We start from the raw sequence: 19,284 nt of genomic DNA, 5'->3' as shown, positions 1-19,284 counted from the left end.
AAGCACCGGGGGCTTCAAAAGATGCCAGATGATTCCAACGTATGGACAAAGTTGAGAGAATCAGTAGTCTGGTGCAGTCCAAGCACCGGGGGCTTCAAAAGATGCCAGATGATTTCAACGTATGGACAAAGTTGAGAGAATCAGTAGTCTGGTGCAGTCCAAGCACCGGGGGCTTCAAAAGATGCCAGATGATTCCAATGTATGGACAAAGTTGAGAGAATCAGTAGTCTGGTGCAGTCCAAGCACCGGGGGCTTCAAAAGATGCCAGGTGATTCCAATGTATGGGCAAAGTTGAGAGAATCAGTAGTCTGGTGCAGTCCAAGCACCGGGGGCTTCAAAAGATGCCAGGTGATTCCAACGTATGGACAAAGTTGAGAGAATCATTGCTCTATAGGAATTACCCTGAGTCCATTTTGATCTAATAGAGGCAGAGAGCTTCAGAGATGCTGGCGGTGTGGCTTCTTATGAAGAGAGCACACATCCCTATAAAGGAATGAAATCCAGAATCTCCTGGTTCCACCCGTGAAGGGAATTTCCAGGCAAGGGGAAAGGCTGAGGGTCCTCCCTGCCCTTCGCCCAAGTTTCAGCTTTCCTCGGGAGTCTCTTCTACTACCATCACCACCACCACCGTCGCCATCACCACTGCATGTTCACATCAGCCGTGGCCCAGAGGCCTTTCCTTGGCTCCTGTTGTGCAGTTGATTAAGGCTCTAACATCAGTCATATTGCAGAGAACAAGAGGAGAGAAGCAGAGCCAGAGCATGGGATAGACATATTCTGCCTTCCCAAGTACGACATCTGGAGTCTACCTGAGCCACCTCGCTCCCTGACATATTGCCATTCCAGTCATGAGTCCAGGAAAGGGGTCCCTTCCAGGGAAGCCCCCTCTCAACCCCCCTTTAACGTTTTGCCTCTTTTTTCCAGTTGAGATCCGGCTCTGCGTGGCTCTCCAGCAGCGCCTTCTGTGACGAGGGGAACATCCTGCACCGCCCTGCCCCATGCAGCAGGCACTAGTCAACACCAGCCACAGGAGCTACTGAGCTACTGCAATCACTGAACTGAATTCTTGTATTAATTTTAATCAGTTTAAATTTAAATTGTCATATGTGGCCAGTGGCCAACGTGTTCGATGGTAATACATGAGGATGCCGTCTAGGACATATTCTATTCTGCAATATTTTACAGCCTCACTCGTGTAGTTCTTAGCTCTGAAATGAAAAAAAAAATAGTGCCCTTTTGTGGAGTTGCTTCAGAAAGGACAGTGAAACACTGTCCATGACCTCAACACGAGCTAGAAGCCTCTGCCATCTGGCCAAGCCACAACCCAGGTAAAAGTTAAACGCATCCTTGGCAAAAACCTCTGACAAACCAACACTTTATTTGAACTGGGGAAAAAGTCAAGTCGAAATGTTGCAATAACCACCTTTTTTCAACAGTTTCCAGCACTTCCTGATTTCTTTGGTATCAAATGACTCTGCCTGTCACATTCCTGTTACATTAGCACTTCCTGGTTCCATAAATACTGGAAATAGACATTCGGGATCCCCAAACCAAACAAAGCAAAACACCAAGGTTTTTGTTTTTAGTAACTTAACCTTTTGAACCTCCTTGTTGTTCATTCCAGTGGGTAACAAGGGCTGGACTTAGATCCTCAGATAATCTGAAAGACAAGGAAGCAGTATTTAACTCAGAGTTAGAAAGTAAACGATTAGTTAAGATCTGCAATTAACATCTGAGCTCATTAAACCCTTAACAGTTGCCTTGGCCGGAACTGACTTGCCCCCTACCCGTCTTCCCTCCCTCCGGCTGGCCCCTCCGGCTCTGCACTTGTGGTTAAGAGCTGACCTCTGGACTCAGACCGCCTGGAGTTGAAGACTCACCTGAGTAGCTGGGTGACCTTGGGCCAGCTACTTAATCCCCTGGCTGCATTTTCCTCACATGCTAAGCCAGGATGATAATAATCTCATTCACAGAGTTAAGAAATAGATGAGTTCATGCTATAAAACACTTAGAAAAATGCCTAGTACATACTCATTTCTTAATTCACTTAAGCCATCGCAACTAGTGACATTAAATTTTTACTCTGCAGCCCACTGGTTATGTAACCTTCGTCTATCTGCTTCCCTTCTAGGAACTTCGGTTTGCCTCCATTGAAAAAGGACAATACACTCATGCTCAGAGGGCTGTCGTGAAGAGCGGAGGAGAGGGCACTCATGGAAGTGGCATTAGACACAGAAAGCAGGTGGACGTTCCCAAAAGTTCAAGGGCAATGGCAGCTGGGCTCCCCCAGAGCCTCAGGAGGGCCCAGGTCCACATGCTGGACCTCAGCTTCGCAGACTTGAAATCTGATGGGCAGCACAAGATGCAGACCCATCCCGCCGGGGGGAGAGGGAACTGACCACAGCCATGCCGTGGTACACTCCAGACAAAGGGGCTTCCTGGGCACAGGCGGTGACTCCACATGTGTCCCTGTCTGCAACACGCTAAGGATCCAAGCCGGGGTCAGACTGGTCCCTTCCTCTGGCCTGAGCACTCTCTCCCATTCGGTGTTGAAATAAGCATCACCGAACTCTTGCCTCCAAGACCCACCCACACGGATTGCTGACAAGCATGTTGCTTCATAGATGCACACATGCTCACTGGTTATTTCCTCGTCCTGCGGACCAGGAAGTCATCTGGTCCCTTTTTACTCGTCTCCATGCTCATCCTTTAGACGTCAATGTCATCGTTTGATGCTCACAGGGTAACCTTTTTTCCTCCCGGTTCTCAGGGACTGCTTCCCAAGTGCCTGTAAGAAAAGGCTAAACAAATATGTGATTGCTTTTATGCAGCTAGTGATTTAAGGTGATTTCAGTTACCTCCTGAAAGAGTCTGAGGCCATTTTTGTCCCTCGGGGGTGTTTATTTGTTTTCTTTGGGTGACGGATGCCTTCTCTTTGATCCTCCAGACCCACACTCTGTCTTCTCCACCCTCCTTCCTGCCCCAGAAGGCTGATGGATATGGATTCCGTCAATGGACTCCCCGACTCCAGACTTGGCGGAAGGCAGGGAGGGAGGAGAGGAGCTCAGGTTATTTACTGCCCTCAGCCCCGTTTCTGAGATATTGCGATGGCCTATTTGCATTGCTCAAGCCAACGTCCCTGCCCCTCTCCGGAAGGTCTCCGCTATTAGTGGCTTAAGAATTCCAGACATCACTCCCTCCCGTCGTCTCCCCAGCCTTAGTCATGGTGGCTTCTCTGCTGCTATTAACCCCAGGTTACTGCAATATTCCTTTGTGCTTCCCTACATTTTCATAAAGAGTCCCTTTGTGAACCAGCCTTTGAAATTTCCTAATTCAAGTGAGCCATCTGTTCCTTGTTGATATCCTGAATGATGCGCTTTGTTTCGGGTCTTAGTGTTCGCAATTTTCCACGTCGATGTATGGAATGTTAACGTTTTAAGGGGTGAGTGAGCGACCTCATGGCAGAAATACTTCAGTGGCGTGGGAGGCAGGGACTCTGGGCTCCCTGGCTCAGACCCCAATGGCATCATCCACCACCCCAAATCCCTACCCACAGCCCCGTGCCCCGAGCCACAGCTGCAGGGATGCAGGAAACGTCTCATGAGCGTGCACGGCCCCTCTGACATCCAAGAAAGAACAGGCAGGGACACGAACAGCAACATAGGAGAATTCACATTTAGTGTATTTTTATTAATTACAGACACAAAATTTTTAGAGCTAGAAAGTTCATTATAGACCCCAACCCTTCATTTCCCTTGTAAGGAAACAAGCCCAGTTCTACCAAGTCATCGGAGATAAGATGTCTCACAGAACCTGGTCAGGGACTCAGCTTCTTCATTTCCAGTTTGGTGACTTCTAGAAGAAGACAGCTACTCCTTAAAATTGAAGGAGCCAGACTTCCATCAGAGGTTTTTAAACATTTGAAGACATTTCATTTGCTTAATGCAGAAGTTGTACCAACTTGCTTCCGATTTAGAGTTCCATTAAAACTCTTCAAAAAAAAAGCACGGGAATTAAAAGAATTTTTCAGATACATCTATTATATTTGCACATATGTGCGTGAAGGCATGTATACCCATATGTGTGTATGTGCCTATGTGCTGTGTGTGTGTATGTTTCCTTCTTAGCCTGATCTTGGCTCTCATTAGTTTAGCTTGCTGTAGCCCTAGGCAGTGCCTCTCTTCATGGCTGGTTTAGCATTCACACTTGGGAATTGTGACAGGCTCTTTCAAACCATGAGGAGAGAGCTGGATATTCGATAGAAAAATAACCCATCAAATCACATTTTCTTGATGTGAGTTAACTTACAAAGAATTAAGAAGAGTCATTTCTTAAACTTGCTATCTGAGTGTAAAAAGGGACTTAAGGCAATGCCAGAATATTGAAATTCAGGCAAAATAAGGGGGATTGGGTTCACCAAAGGCTTGTCATATGTACTTTGACTTTTTATTCAAATTCTATATGGGGGGACTTTTTGAAATTTGAAGTTTCATTTTGTCACTTGAGAATGTCAAAAGCAAACATTTTCCCTTTTGGTATAATTTTCTTATTTGGACAAAATCAAGTTTAAAAGGCCAGGTGGCATCTACAAAGCAATATTGTACTTCAAAACCCAGGAGTTAAACCCGAACTCTGCCACCTGGGGGCCCAAACCCAGGAGTCAAGGAGTGAGATTTCCTTCTGGGCTGTCTCTTGTCTCTGGTGAGCTGGAAGACAGCACCAGCACGGAGAAGAAAGTTGCCTCTTGGTTCTGCGACAGAAAAAGTGGCTCTTAAGAAAAAAAAGCCAGGAGGGGATTCAATGGAAGTGTCTGGAGGCTCCCGGGGCAGAGGGTTGCTGAAGGAGAGACTTGGAGGATGGGAACTAGGGCAGCTCGGGAAATCCACGACCCAGGAAGCACCGGAAGTACCTCTCGGCAGAAACAGTCTATCTAGGAAGCTGCTGCTGCCCCTGGCCACCCTCTCTCTACCGCGAAAGTTCCCATCCACATTTGTCATGTGACACTAGCATTATTTCAGCATCCCTGGCAGGGAATTCTAACCAACCAGACCAAGGCCACACATGCACTTAAAGCTTGGCCTTCGGGGACAGGGAAAGGGATGGTCTGCCACCTTATCTCTGCTTTCTGTAGAGGGCACCATCTCCCACTCAAAGTGCAGGCAATGGGGGACTTCCTTGGGCTAGGAAGGGTGGGCAGGTGCTGAGCAGCCGAAACACTTAAAGATGGAAATGGAAACAACCAACCACTCTACTTCCTAAGGGCCCAGCGCTAGGTTCTGCGTTTCCCACCCAAGGCACATGGTCAAGGAGGCCTTGTGATAGCGTTTTCTTTGGTCTCAGATGAGAATTGCCAATCCTCTAACATGCAAAGTGAGAAAAGGCGTCTGAGTGGATTTCCAACCTGAGTGGGAGGCAGTGGGAGCACTGGGGCTTTGAAGCAAGAGAAAAGAGCTCAACCAGGTCACCTCACCTAGTGGACCCTCCTCAGTTCCTTCCTCTGCGAATGGAGCTGGCAAACATCGGGCTGGTGCGGGAACTAAATGAGGTAATGCCCAACTGTCCTTGGTCCAGATTTAGCCTCCATCCCTGTAGCTCTTTCCATCAACGTGAGTCTTTGCAGTGGAGTTTACACCGCGTTCTGGAGTCCCTGAAGCAGGCTTTCACTGGATCACAGGACACCTTTCTAGACTTGATAGTTAAAAATGTCTGAGACTTCACCATGTGTAAACAAGGCCACTGACATCACCTACCTTAGGAGAAGCAGCTTATCTCCTGCTCACTTGCTCCGCCCCTGTGCAACCCAAATCATAACCACACAGAATACCTGGGTCTCACTTCCTTACAGGAACTACCCCCAGAATGGGTCCCCACCCTCTAGCATATTTTGGATAGATTTGGCTGAACTTATTTGAAACCAAAATTTTAAAGGTTATCAGTTGATATAACAGAATATTTTTACTGATCTCTCAGTTCTAGAAAACTTCTTACCTTTGGGTTGGACGTTAACATTGGATTGAGGTTTGGGGAGGACCACTGAAGGATGGCTAGATTGTTCTCCGATACCACTGATATGCGCAGAAGGGAAAGTGCAAGCATCTAGGGGCATGAGATGTGTAAGGGTGATTCCAGAGAAGGTGCCCAGTGAGCTAGTGAGTGAAGGGCAGAGGCCACTAAAAGCCAAGACAAAGCTTTCTAACAATACCCTGGGCTTTTATCAATGATTCCAAGATGATTTCCAGAAGCTTCTTCCTGTTGATAAATGCTGGCGTCTTAGCTCATGTAAAGAAAATGAAAACTGACCTTGATGTGCTTTTTTTTTTCCAACTTCCCTCCCAGAGCAGCACCTGCTGGGTTGGTGTCTCGGGGCCTGGGTGTCAGTGGGTAGACATCGAGGCTGAGCCAGAGACAGCCTCCAGGAGAAAGCTGTGCCCGAGAGCCTGCAAACGGTCCAGAAGAGGCATCAGTCTGAAGCAGCTATTAAAGACATGTACAGGTGTGAAGCTGCAGGACTCAAAGCAGGAGTGCAAGGGGTTGTCATGGGGACGGGGCAGCATCTGGAGGGAACACCTGAGTCACTGGAGCACGACAACCGGGAGGTTTTATGGGAGCCTAGAGGGGCTGCTGGGACGCCTTGCTGCCCCAGAGACGGAGGGCCTCGCTTTGGAAAGCAGTTTTTCTTTGCCTGACAACTTGTATTTGGAAATCGACCTACTTAGAAAGACAAATTAAAAGAAACTAAAGCACAAAGGAAAGTCTAAGGCTTTCTCATAAAATTGGTTTGTAAATGTCCGGATGGCATCTGGAAGGTAAGAGCAGCATGGAGGCGGGTAGAGGAGCGCACGCTGGGGGTGCCCAAGTCTGTGCTCTTCAGCTCAGCCTCATGGACGCTTCCGTGATCTTCTCCCCTCGGGGCAGGACAGGCCTGCCTGAGGTGCAGTGGCCTAGGAATGTTAGAAGAGTTAACCTGGTTTGTAACCCTTAAACGTCCAGGGGTCCTTCAGTGGCAAGAGGCGTATATGCCTGTGGGTTTTCATCAAATGGACTTTCCCACCACCATGCACCACAAGGAGAGTCACTGTGGCCACGAGCCACTCACTGAGGAAGGGGCCTTACCCTGCAGGGGCTTTGGGGCATAAAAATGGATGAAAGTGCAGCCTTTGTTGGTTCCATTCCTGCCTTTGTGATTCCTTTACCTTTATCTACCCTCCAGTCACATCCCCCAGTGGAACATTTGGACATCTGCTGACGCCGAGACCGTGGTGCGTTTTACACACATAAACATGGATATACTAGGGCATCTAGCCCTTAGCGCTGACCACAGCTTGCCATCTTCTGTTTTTCAACTTTCCATTTTTATTTATATTTATTATGCAGCCACCATCTTATTTCACTGACAACATAGATTTAAAAGGTCCTATTGGCTTGAGATTTTTTTCCCCTCCAAGATTATTCATTTGGGGAGAGGACAAACAACAGGAGATCCCGTCAACTGGAGCTCCCCAAAGGACAAGATCTCGATATGTTAAAACAGCGCTAGGTGCCTGCCCAGCCCCACTCTCAGGATGATGGTTCTGGTTTTGAAAGCTGACCAGCTGGGTCCATGTCTTATCTCCACCATGGACTGGCTGTGAGAACTTCTTCCACAAGCTACTAGACCTCTCTTAGCCTCAGTTTCCTCCTTTACCCAGTGGGGATAATGAGAGTGTCTAGCTGAGACTGTTGGGAAGATTAAAGGTGTTTGTAAACACTCAGAATGGAGTGTGGTACAGAGTAAACACTGGCCCTGGGGATTGGTGATGATGGTGATTTTACTCCACGTTGGTGTGAGAACTTTCTTGGGTTCCAGGAGCTGAGTTACAATCCCAAACAGGTGTGGAATAAACGGAACATTTCCCCTACCACTGGGAAGGCCCTCGTGGTGAGGCATATTTAGCTTGAAAACTTGCCCTGCCCCTGCACCAGTGCATGCCAGAGACCTTAAAACCAATACTGACAGTTCTTAGGGCTCTGCAAGTGACTGTTAAACAACCCTCTCCACTTCCCAGGGTCATTGTCAAGTATCAAAGCCTCCTCCTCACTTACATGCTGACGATTTTCCTTGAGATGTTGAGCCCCCTCTCTGAATAGACCAGCAAGTAATCACCAAGGATTTGGAATCCGTGTTTATTAATGTACCTTTATCTTCCATTCAGACTGTTTTTAATCTTCTAAATCAGTAACCAACCAAGGTGATTGCTGCTGATTTTAAATACTTCATGTTGTTTTTAATGGGTTTTACAGAGCTGGGGTCTTATGAGCATACATGTAATAAAAATACATCCTCCTCTCTTTTTTTTTTTTCTTAAACACATTTTCCTCATACGATTTGGCAAAAAGACAGATACTTATAGAGTTAAGTTCTTTTGCTGTTTATATTTCTCCTGGCAGAGCTCCAAAGAGCATTTAGCAGTGTATTAATCAGCCAGAATGTAAGCTCAACAGCCCACTGCATTTTCCTACCACACCTGAGAACTCCGGCTGAATACTCAGCACTCTGGTTGAGCCAAAAATGTCTTTTCAGTGTATATTGAATTCATGGATTGCCTATTCTCACCTTTCCCTTCCAGGTGAAGGCAGAGGTTGCTAGTGGGACCTCCTAGCCCTGGGATCATGGCAGATAGGAACCATTTGCCCCTCTAGACCTCAGGGGGAAAAATGGTGAGCTCTCTCTTACTCATATTACACCTTAGAAATGTCCAACAGGATTGCCAATAAGGGTGTAAGATGAACATAGCCATGAACATGGGACAGTGTAATTAGTTCTCCTCTCCTTGGCGATGGATTTGAACAGGGGTGGCAGGGGCAAGCTAGACTTGAATGAAACTCAGCTGCTAAGTTTTTTTTTAAGTAAAAATGGAATAAAAGGATGAAATGGATTTTGGATATTTTTGTACAAGAAAATCCAAAAAGTCAGTTTATCTTCCTTTATTAGATTTGCACAGATCTAGGAAATATCATACATTTCCAGTAATCTAGCAGCTTTTCTCTAGAAATCTGTGCTTCTAGGTCTTCCGAGGCAAGAGTTGCTTCTTGCCTTGTCTGTTCTTCTTGGAGACTTTATATAATAAGCTAAACATGTGAGTTGCCAGCTCTCAATTACACAAGAGAAAGGAACGCTGATCTCAGAGGCGCTGAGCACTGAAGTAATTGCCTCAAGGAGTATGAAGTCAACAGTGTGCCCGGCACTGGCAGGAATAATCTAGAACGAATAGCCACCTTTTAACAGTCTTGCTAAATCAGCAAAATTAAATCCCTGGACATGAGCATTTTTTTAATTGGCCTTATTGCCTCTAGTTGTGAATTGTGTGTGTGCGTGTGTGTGTGTGTGTGTGTGTGTGTGTGCATGCACGCGTATTTGCACGCAAAGCTATGAAGCTATGCCATGAAAACCGAGTTTGGTTTACAAACTGCCCCAAAACAAACTTCTGAGCATAATATTTCCATAAAGGTCTGTCTTGCAAACAAGGAAGGCTCCTATATTTGTATATTTTCTCTAACTTTGTTTTATTCTTGGAAATCTGAGGAGTTGATTCCCTGGAGCCTGTTTATAACGATGCTTCGGGTTCAGCTGTGTGTCCCCTTTGGCTTTCTTCCTGAAGCGGAGAAGCATTTGCACAGAGCACACCAGGTGTTACTTTCATATCCTTAGACATACTAGAATACATTAACGCAAACACTAAATCAAAACATAGCAAAATTAATGATCATCGCCGGGGTATCTAGACCAAACTCCTTATTACTGCACAGGATCTGTGTGCATTGCGTCTCTGTTCTCATTTGATACTGAGATTGGACAATTTGATACTGATACTAATCAGTATTTTTAACTGTTAGTTGATGCTCACATAAATTATAGACCAGAATTCATCTCTTTTAGTCAGCATCATGTCATCCATTTCCTTTGGCTTGTTAGGTAATGACATATCCAAAGACCGAGTTCTTGGGGTTTCATTTTGCTGGCCTGGACCCAAAGAAAACTCACTCCTCTGGCTTGAGCCCCAATTTCATGCCTGAGAGCTAAAGCACATGACAACTGTTCATCATTCCCATTTCTTTCTTTTATTTTTTTCCCCTACTATCTGGAAACCAAGTCAACAAAGGAAACTGGTAAAACTCTTTTGTAAAACGTTAAAGAAACTGAAGTGTGTGGGTGTAGCTTTCCTAAAGATGCCAAGGGCACAGAGTTACTGGACATTCCACAGACCTTTTCAATTGTATCCACACCAGGCAGCTGTATATGTCCCCAGTCCTTTCCGAGATAAACTCCATCCCATGCAGCTCAAGCAAAAAATAATTACCTGTCACCTCTTCTATTAGCTGTACATTCTTCTATTACGCTCTAATACAAATATTTCTATATAAAATATAATCTTTCTGATTATACTTTCTGAGTTCAGCCATGGTAACCCAGCAAAGGGAATGTATAATTTTCTCAAAACCTATGGGTTTGGAAAACAAAGTTGCTGTAAGCTACCTCAATTTATCCAGCTTACAAAAACTGCAGAAGTGAACATAATCGGTTGCCATGAAGAGAGGAATGCAAACAAATAAATCTCATTCGAATTTCTCAGTAACTGGGTGTTTCCCCTTCCCCACAAAGGAGTGACCAGTTTTCCTCTTACAGTGGCAATGGAGGAGTGAGAAAGATCCTGTCAATCCGCTGGAAAAAATACTGGGGAAGGATTTGATCCGCAGGATCCTTGGGGGACCACCTTTCTGGACTCCAGGTACATCTCTCTATGATAAACCCGAATTACATTCCTGAGAAAGTTCCTGAAAGGCCAGGACGTGTACTGAATGATAGGTGACCAAAGGAGAGAGGGAATTCCCCAAAAGAAAGCAGAAAATGATTTATTCATCAACAGGGGAGTTAGATATTGCTAAAATTATTGAGTCAAAACTTTGCCCTTTCATTCACAAAGGAAGTTGGGGAGAGCTATCAGAAGCAGATGATAATTTCCCAGATGGGGATGGAGGAAACCCTACGTAAAAGAATAAGGAATGTTCTGGTCTCACAATGAGTCAAGGACTTAGAATCCTTAGGAGATTGTGCAATTTCATGGCCCCATAAGTCTGCCTCTAAATTCTGAAATAAAGAGAGTATGAAGTGAAAAGAATTAACCTATCTAAGCTTTAATTAGTAACTGTAAACTTGAGTAAATATTTTAAGAGTCTGAATGAGGACAAAAGATGAGAGAGTGACAGTGCGGGGGATTATTTTGGGGTCCTTCAGTGGTGCTTCTCTGTACCTGCTGCCTCAAGCTCCCCAGTTCTCTCTCTGTTCCGTATCTACTCCTAGGCACTCACCGGCAAAGGAGTTAATGTCTGGTTCATTTTCTCAGTTCCCAGGATCCTAACAAAGAGAAGATACCTACAGCAAACCTGTTCGCCTCAGAAATTGCTGCAGGTGTTTCTTCCTACTCTTTTGTTTCACTTTGATTTACTTCAATTCGAACCAAAAAGTGACTGGTCTGCACTTAGTGTGTGCTAAGCCCTGGACACGGGTGACAAAGATGGGCAGGACCAAGTCCTGACCACGAGGTGCTCAGAAGGTAGTGCGGCGGTGGGAGGGGGCGAGAAAGCAGCCAATGACCGGGTGATGGGTGTGATGTGGTGCTGAGGAGGAGGAAGAGCAGAGGAAAGGGCGACTCTAACGCTGCACCAGGGGATCCAGGAAGGCTTCCCAGGGTACATCAGAGACGTGTCTCAAAAAGGGAGGTGAAGTGTGCAGGGAGGGCAAGGTGGAGAGGGAGTCCAGAGAGTGTGGGGAAGGGCGCTGAGGAGGTACCAGGAATGCGCCATGCTTTAGAAGCTACAGGGAGTTTGATGTGGGTAGGTTTTTTTCTATGGGAGATGAGAGGGAGAGAAGAGGCTGGAGAGGAGGGCAGAGTCCAGAGGGAGCCGGGCCTCACATGACAGACCAAGGAGCTCGCACGTATCTGTAGAGGATGAGGTGCCACTAAAGGACTGTAAGCAGAGAAGTGACACCATCAGCTCTGGGTACCGGCGTAGGGCATAGGCTGGAAGAAGGCAAAACTAGAAAGTCTGGGAGACGTGAGGTCCCTGCAGTACTCCAGGTGAGGCAGTAGATCATCCAACTGACCGATCACCAAAGGTCCTTCTGTTGACCAGAACAGATTGAAGCAAACGCTCTGCCTTATATCAGGTCCTGCTTTCCTTCTTGGGACAGTGCTGTGGTCCTCTAAACTCATGCAGGTTATGCAGGCAGGTAAGGAACACCTGAGAATATGGAAAGAGAATAAAAATGGGCTGCTTCTCTGGGCTGCAAATGGTCCCAAAGGCACCTGATGGAATACATCCCCATTAATGGTACCTGTCACATAGTTCCACGAGTGGCAGCTCTGGAAGTGACCAGGGGTCTCAGCAGCCCTCCGCCACAGACTGGCGCTCAAGTCCACATTCTGCCTCAGCACCAGCCAGAGCAAAAGCTCACCTTTCGGGGCCACCTTAGTTAAGTGCAGTATTTTGAGCACTGGCCAGTTTAAATCTATAATTCAACTAAAGAGTGACAATAAAAAGGTTTTCAAAATTTTCTCTTAATGTGATTTTTCCAGGGTTCAGAATTTCCTCATCCATCAACCTCACCACCAAAGTCAAGACTTAAAACAACATAAAAAACATTCCATTTACCTGAGTGCTTTAATAATGTTATTTTTTTTTTTTCCTACCAGAATTTGCTGTCACTACTGGTCAACATTTAGAGCTTTAGTTCACCAATATGACATGACTTAAGGAAGGTTTCGTCAGTCAGTAAGTTAACAAATATTTATGGTATGTCTCCTGGATCAGGATGCTTTCAGTTGTGGAAGATGAAGACCCAATTAAAAGTGGCTTGAACAACCACAGACATGCATTATCTCTCATAAGAAGTTGGCAGATAGGTTGGTTCCAAGGTTGGTTAATCAGTAGTAGCTCAACAGTGTTGTTAAGTCCCCAGAATCTTTCTTCTTCCCACTCTGCCATCAATGGATCTTAGCTTGTGGTCTTGAGTTGACTCCCCTCATGATGCCAAGATGGCTGCCACAAATCCAGGCATCACATTGCCCTTTTCTAGGGGCAAGGACAAGAGTCACAAAAGCATAGAACATGCCCATTCCTAAACCAACCACTAGCAACAAGAATATGAAAACCTAGGATTGACTTAAAATGATTACAGCACATCCTCTGGGCCAGGTTGAGGGCTAGCCTTTTCTGAAGCAGTCAAAATTAGGGCTGTGTCAGCAAGGAAGCAAGGGCAGCAGCTGATAGCTAAGCAGCTGAGAGCTGCTCTGTTATTCTTTTTTTTTTTTATTCATTATGAAAGAGCAATGCCTTTTAAAGCTTTTTTTTTTTAAATTGATGTTTGGCTGTGTTGGGTCTTCGTTTCTGTGCGAGGGCTTTCTCCAGTTGCGGCGAGCGGGGGCCACTCTTCATCACGGTGCGCGGGCCTCTCACTATCGCGGCCTCTCTTGTTGCGGAGCACGGGCTCCAGACACGCAGGCTCAGTAATTGTGGCTCACGGGCCCAGCTGCTCCGCGGCACGTGGGATCTTCCCGGACCAGGGCTCAAACCCGTGTCCCCTGCATTGGCAGGCAGACTCTCAACCACTGCGCCACCAGGGAAGCCCTGCTCTGTTATTCTTAGTACCAGAGATCCATCAGCACACAAGCCCCACAGGATTCTGGCTCTCAGGAAGTTTGTTTTCTAGTTGAGAGATGGGAATGCTGGTGGCCAGCTTAAAAGGAGAGAGGGGCTTAGCTGAAGTAGCTACCAACCTCAAGAAGTAAAGTAACATGATGCACATATCTCTTGTTGGGTGAGTTTTAGTTTCATCAAGTGTATATGAAATATATTAAGTATCAGTACAATAGACTTCACAATTGTGAGAGAGAAACATTTTAGACCTGGGAATGTAATGGGCAAATAGGAATAGGATGGGAACAAATTAATCCCCACTTAATTTCTGAGTATCTAATGCATGCAAAACACTGGGCAGGACTCAGAAAAGGTATAAGATATAAAAACCTTGGCCCTGAGAACATCAACATAGCTGGGTGACAATGGACATGTGATGGGTATGAAATGTAGCAGGAGTTCCGAAGAGGACCAGAGATAACAGGGTTGTCACTGGAATAAATCCCATCAACTTGGTATTTGGAAAATAATATAGGAGGAAAGAATATAAAGGGAGTAATTTTAAAAATTATATAAATTAATGGGTAACTAAGAAGGAAGGTAACAAAATTAAAATTGGAAGGACCAAGTGTAAGAGCATAAACTTGAAAATAATCCCAATGCATGTCATTGACTAATATCTAGAAAAATTAATTATATAAGAACAAGTTCTACACGCATCAAGCAAGATTCATCTCAGCCGTAACTAGTGGATAAATAATACCGATATGATAATAATGGTAGCTAACACTTACATAGCACTTTCCATATACCAGGCCCTGTTCTAAGCACTTTACATATCAGGCTATGTAATCATTACATAAACCCTAAGTGCTACTTTTACCCTTATTTTACAGATGAGGAAAATTCTGGAGTAGGGAGATTAAGTAACTTGCTCAAGCTCACATAAGCCAGTTTCAGAGCTGGATTCAATCCCAGGCAGTTGGATTCCCGAGTCTCTGATTTCAACCACTGCTTTAGCAGGAAGGAAGCAAGCCCTGAAAAAGCCGGATTATCAGAGGGAAAATAAAGCCCATCTGAGCAGTTTCCTTCTCAAGTTGGAGAAGAGCCCCGGTGAATCTGGAGCATAATTCCTTGCAACTCCGGCCACCTACGTAAAAGCTGTTTAGAAAATGAGGTGCTCCCAGGGGTGTCCAGCTTCTGTCAGGGACGTGTGGGCAGGAAGCATCCTACCTGCAGGGGATTTAGGGGGGCTGAGCAGAGAGGTCCAGTGGTCCTACGCCCCCGGGGACACATGCGGAGGGGTCACCCCGGGAGTCTGTAGGTAAGACCATCAGGTCTCAAAGGGTGCTGCCCCCATCCTTCTGATGGGGACTCATAGAATGAAAGCTCAGCAGTCATAGCAGGGACATACAGCATAGAAGCTTCCAGAGCAGCCGACAGCCGGGAGGACACATTGCAGGATGTCCTCAGCTCGCGCCTGATGCTTCGCCCGCCCATGCTTCCCAGTCCAGCCTCCACTGGGTTGCCCCAGGCTTGTCTTTTGGCATCACGGTTGCCAATTCCTGCAGTTTCCATCTTGTCCTCCGTCTCATATAAAGACCCTGCTGGGCTCCTTCATAGCTGCTCTCCAGCTACTCCACACCTGGGAACTGGGCCCCTTGGCCGTCATACAGATGCTGAAAACCACGAAAGAACTGAAATTTTCACCAGCCCCACAGAAGTCCCTCAGCCTCATCCACTTGGAGATGCTCTGCATAGTGAAAAGAATACTGCATCAGGCTGCAGTGGGCCCGGAACACCAACCCTCGGGGCGATCTCAGACAAATTACATAAATTATGTTGCCTGTTTAATACCTCAGTTTCACCAGCTGTAAAAAGGCAATAAAACGCCCGGACACCGACAACAGGTCATAAAGGTATTATGAGAACCGAATGAAACGTGGTGCATGAAAGCCACCTGAGAGGGACGAGTCACAGGACAACAGCACAGGGTTATTGTTTCTCTAGTTCTCTTGCCACAAACCTGGTGTAAGGGAGGGCACACACCTGCCAGGGGCTCAGACCTGCCCTCCCCACCGATCACCACACAGACAGCTAGGCTTGAGGGTACCTCTCAAGATACCACAGAGTAGGGGCTTAAACAACACAAACTTACCTTCTCACAGTTCTGCAGGCTGGGTGTCCAAGGTCAAGGTTCTGTCAGGGTTGGTGTCTGCTGGGGCCTCTCCTCCTGGCTTAGGATGGCTGCCCCTCTTTCCACATGGCTTCCCTCTGTGTGGGAACGAGGACAGAGACCTCTGGCGTCACTTCCTCTCCTTCTGAGGACACCAGTGCTATCGGATCTGCGCCCCACCCTTACGATCTCATGGAGCCTTAATCATCTCCTCAAAGGACCCATCTCCCAAGACAGTCACACTAGGGGTTAGGGCTTCAAATAAGAATTTGAGGGGAGCCCAATTCAGTTCATAACAGACACCCAGAGACAGGAGCGGGCTGGCTGAGTCTTTTTAAGGAGTCTGGCGATCTCTGCCCTGTGCTGTGGGCATTGTCTGTAACAGGGAGTCCTAGCCAAGCCCCTGGGGCTTCTATTTTGGCTGTTTCTAGAACAAGAGGACTGGTGACCCGTCAGTATCCAACAGCATAAATCATTATGCAGGAGGGTGCTGTGCTTTTAAATGAAAGGAGAGGTTTTTTTTTGCTAATGTCGTTGTTTTATTGATTTGGACAGAAGCACCTGAGAACAGGGCAGGGTGACATCTGCCCCAAGCCACACTTCATGGCCGCCTGGAGTCCTCTGCAGGCGAGGGTTAGCGGCAGAGGCTGAGGGAGGGCGTAGAACCCATCACTCCTGGGACTCGGTAGATCTGAAACATGACAGGCTGGAACCTCAGCGCGCCTTCAATCGCGTTCCCAGCCAGCGGAGCTGGATGGATAGGTGCGGGGTGGGGGCTGTTTGGCTGCATCCGTGAGCATCCCAGACCTCAGGGGACAAGCGTCAGGGGAGGGAGGTGAAATGGAGATTGGCTTCACAAGATTGCAGGCAAGAATATTTAAATATCGTATTTACATTACTTTCTGGGTTAGATGCTCACGGTGCTAGATCTCAGGGCCCAGATTGGGGAAAGGGATGAGAAAAAGCTGAGAGGAGCAATTTCTGATGGTGGCCTCATGGGGCCTCACCTCCCCAGTACAGGTAAAGCTCAATCCCGCAGATACTGACAGAGAGAGGTTTGAGGCAGACTCTACTGGTCCCACATGTCCTGGGACAGGACACTCGTGGTGTCTAATCAAAGCACAAGGTACCAAGAGGACCAGCCAATTCAAGGGTTGTAGTGGAATAGAGGAGCCAGGGTCCAAGACTCTCTTCTCCCCTGGAGCAAGGTCAGCAGAGTCAGAAGACCCGCTCTAATCTTGACCTTGTTCATCTGACCAGGGTAGTCAGTACCTGTCATAGCAAGGATTTAGTGCTGTCCCTACACCCTGATAGAGGTCAGGTGTAGGGACCCTTAAACTTTACTAATGCTTTAACCAGGGAGACGGTTTCCTTGGGTCGCTCACTTGCTCATGTGAATGCCGTCTGAACAAAGCCCGTGAACTCACAGCAGGGGCTGAGTGCCAGAAGCAGAGCAGCCCGGTGCCAGGGATGGGGACTCAGGAATAGGCTGTCATAGGCTCGGAAATCTCCCCAGCCATGGCTCTGTCGCCAGAAGAGACAGCCGGAGTGTGCAATGACTTAATCAGAACCCGCTGCTCCAGCCAACAGGGCAGGTGGGAAGATGTTTGGAAGTTGGTCCTGGGAAAAGCCAGAGAGAATAAGCATCCGCCTCTAGTTTGCTGGAGGATCTCGGGCAAGCAGGCAGGCAGGGAGGCTGGACCCTGAATAAAGCTCACAATTTTGAAAGAAAAAACATCTCCATTAAGATCTCCAGCTCGCAATCTCTGAATGAGTTTCTGATTTATTTCAAGAACACGTTTTCCCCCAGCCCTGAAATAAGTGTGAACCGAACTGTGAAAAACAGACCGTGACCATATTGTTGTCACTACCCATTCACAGCAACAATCTTCAGTTTCGAGTTCTCACCCTCTCTTTCTTTTTTGCATGGAAGGATTTGGAGATTTAAAGAAACCTCTAGCCAAGATGACTCAAAAGATTTCCATGTTTGAAATTGTGATCCTTCTCCCATCCTGCAGCTCTGCAGCACATCACCCAAGGGTGCTGCCTGGGACGTGCCTCAGGAGAGGAGACCTTCTTTCCCCTGGGTCTCCGGCGAGGTCCCTCCAACATAACTGAGCTCTCCTCCTCAATGAGGGGCAACTCCCCGGGGAAGTCAGACCTCCAGCACAAACCAAGCCTGTTCTTTTCCATCATGTTCTCAGTGCATCTGAATGCGTTACAAACCACAGAGTCGCAAATTGTATTTGAGTATTTATAACCATAAAATAAATGGAATAATGTAGATCTTGTGAATTTTTTTTTCAGTGACAGATAAGGCAAGGAACAGAAAAGCCCCTGGTGGGGCTAAATGATTAATGCATGATGAATTCATAACCTTCTTGCACTTGATGGCCTTTCTTGAAGGAGTGGGAACAAGTTTCCAGGGTGCGATGCCTAAAGTTTCCACAACTTTCAGGTTTCCTAGCCCTGAGCTCTTTCATAAAATACTGGGGTTCAGAGAAATACATAAAGTTTGAAGAAGAATGCGTATTTTTTTTCCCCCTCTGGGCAACTCATCTTCTCATGGCAGAGGCAACAAAATAGCATCCTTTCACCTGCTTTTAATTTGGTAAAAAGGCAAAAATAATATGCCTAGGTATTTACTTCTAAAATCATGCTAGAAGAATACTTTGAGATGAAAGGGAGCCTTGTGAGTTACTATCTGTCATTGGCTTCGCATGATTAAAGGTAGGGCACCTATGCAACCTGGATAAACCACATCAAAGCCTTCATCAGGCCGACAGGTACGGTGCCTAGCATCTGACCACAGTGATGCGCTGAAGTTAATATGCTTTCATTTGATGAAAGTCTGGACTCCTGACAAAACAGTGATATGGAGACAGCAATGCTGTTTCTCTGTGCTCCCTCCTTTGCATGGACGTCTCTCCTTTGTGAAACTCCGGGTAGCTGGACCACAAATTCCCTCTGCTGTTAGTTTGTTAATGGCTGACATTCGTTGACTTACGTGCTCAGCACTATGCCAACTACTCCAGCCACATTATCTCATGTAATTTCTACACTGAGACTCTGATGGGTTGTACAGGTAAGGAAGGTGTCTAACATCCCACAGCAAGGAAGGGGCACAGCCAGGGTCCCCAGGCTAGACTACCTCCCCGTTTCAACTTCCTACTGTCCACTCAGTGAGAGGGGCCAAAAAACCCAGAGCAGACTGGCCTGTGAGTTCATTCAAGGATATCCTCAAAGGGCCCCTTATCAGCAAGGAGTCGTGGAAAAGTCAGGTTAGCCTGACTGTTGGCTGCTCTCTTTCGGAGCAAAAGCTAAGGAAAAAAATCACCGATTTGTTTCTTTCTGTTCCTAACCCTCAAAGTCTTTGCAAAGCAGTTTAAATGAACCCTAGAGCTCCCCTGCCCCCCTAAAACATTCATAATCCT

The 19,284-nt window shown here is 46.7% G+C and overlaps 1 protein-coding gene across 10 annotated transcripts in view; it reads right to left on the bottom strand.

The window, feature by feature from the left end:
* Window positions 1–321: 321 nt before the first annotated feature.
* LOC309625651 (uncharacterized protein) overlaps window positions 322–19,284 on the bottom strand; it is a 178,681-nt gene continuing 159,718 nt past the window's right edge. For 7 of the 10 annotated variants that reach the window (XR_014242632.1, XR_014242636.1, XR_014242637.1 and 4 more), the window contains one exon: window positions 322–15,948. The gene's annotated coding sequence lies outside the window, so the exon portion shown is untranslated. The remainder of the gene's footprint in view (window positions 15,949–19,284) is intronic. The other 3 variants (XR_014242633.1, XR_014242634.1, XR_014242635.1) reach the window with 3 other exon arrangements.

This window comes from Balaenoptera borealis (assembly GCF_965194805.1).
Source record: "Balaenoptera borealis genome assembly, chromosome: 3".
NCBI classification, from domain to species: domain Eukaryota; kingdom Metazoa; phylum Chordata; class Mammalia; order Artiodactyla; family Balaenopteridae; genus Balaenoptera; species Balaenoptera borealis.
The sequence above is the reverse complement of the archived record's forward strand: the minus strand, read 5'-3'. Positions and strand labels throughout refer to the sequence as shown.